The sequence below is a fragment of the Moschus berezovskii genome, chromosome 1, assembly GCF_049115385.1.
Source record: "Moschus berezovskii isolate FMDL1 chromosome 1, NW_MosBer_1.0, whole genome shotgun sequence".
NCBI lineage: Eukaryota > Metazoa > Chordata > Mammalia > Artiodactyla > Moschidae > Moschus > Moschus berezovskii.
The window spans coordinates 131,342,722-131,344,653 of NC_142460.1; positions in this window are offsets into that span (position 1 = coordinate 131,342,722).

The window sequence follows — 1,932 nt, forward strand, 5'->3', positions numbered from 1 at the left end:
GACTAAGAAGTAAAAAACTACTATGTATAAAATAAATAAGCAAACAAGGGTATATTATACAACGCAGGAAAACACGGTCATTATTTTGTAATAAGTTTCAATGAAGTATCATCTATAAAAATACTGAATCACTACAATGTACACCTGAAATGAACATAATATTGTAACTCAACTATATTTCAATTATTGAAAAAAGAAACACATGTAGGTTTGTGCAATTTTAATACATATTAAATCAAACCATTGCAGGGTTTACTTTTCAAAAATGGGAAACTGAAACTACCCAGCATTATTCCTTCCTAAAAAATTGTATCTATTCCATATACAAGCCCCAGCAGCTTTAGGCATTTAAAGTGCCCTTGTCTGCTGTAAAGAGAAATGAACACTGCACCTGTCCAGTAAACCAGCAATGTAGACATAAAACACTGCAGACAAGTCAGTCATTAAATGTTAGCTCTCAGAAGATTCCCCACAAACTTCTGTAAGAAATACCAGCATTATGGAATTTTAAATTTAACCCAGAAAAGGAAAATACAAAACTTGTTTCATAAATATTTTATTTCAGAATGATGAATTTTGTTTGGACTTTTTGCCCTAAACTGCCCTATAAAACATACTTGTTCTTTAGTAAGAGAAAATATAGATCCTGAAACACCCTTAAATCAAGCCATAAGCTATTACAACTCCATTTTCTGCTTAATCTACTCACCAAACACCTTATGAGTAGAAAATGACACATTTCAGGAAACTTTATAAATGTCTGTCAAATCACAGGTCAGTAACTAAGAATGGAAAGAATAAGTCAATTTACCTACAAAAGAAGTAATTCTCCAAGGCTTTAAAATATAAAATGACACTGTAGATTTTCTGCAAATATTTTATTATGTGCACATTTTACAACTGAGAAGACATTTAATAATATTAAAAGTTAAGTTTATACTAACTTGTAAGTAACTTTCACATAGAATCTTTGTGAACAGAGTGGATATTTCCTCAGTGATCTGAACTACAAATATACCTGAAACATACTGCTAATAAATGATAGCCGCATCTCTGGTGTAAAAATAAATGAAAAGCCTAATACAAGACATAAGATGCATAGATGCTTGGAAATGCACTTTGATTTGAAACCAAAAAACAAAAAAAAAATGAAAGGAAAACCTGTGGAAGTGGCAAATCATTTCATGCAGCTCTTACACAAGTGAAGTCGGATCATATCATAGAGCTTTTATAGGATGATCATACCAGAGGTAGACAACCAAACTTTACTGCTATTGGTTCTTTCCAAAAAGAGAAAGTGAGAGAGAGGAAGAGAGAAAGAGAGAGATTCCCTCATTTAAGGCAAAAATGTCATTAGTCACCGGGATTTTTAATTGTTCCCATATGATGAAGAGAAAAAAGCACAATACCTATACAAACTAAAAGACTGAGTACCAGCTATTGTTCTCAGCAGAATTAAGTTATTTTTTGACTCTGCTTTTACATATTCTGTCAAAGCTAATTATTTGTTTGTTTTTTAAAGGTTCAGTTCAGTTCAATCCCTCAGTCATGCCCGACTCTTTGCGATCCCATGGACTGCAGCACTCCAGGCCTCCCTGTCTGTCACTAACTCCTGGAGTTTACTCAAACCCATGTGCATTGAGTCAGTGATGCTATACAACCATCTCATCCTCTGTTGCCCCCTTCACCTCCCGCCTTCAATCGTTCCCAGCATCAGGGTTCTTTCAAATGAATCAGTTCTTTGCATCAGGTGGCCAAAGTATTGGAGTTTCAGCTTCAACATCAGTCCTTCCAATGAACACTCAGGACTGATCTCCTTTAGGATGGACTGGTTGGATTTCCTTGCACTCCAAGGGACTCTCAGGAGTCTTCTCTAACACCACAGCTCAAAAGCATCAATTCTTCGGCACTCAGCTTTCTTTATAGTCCAAC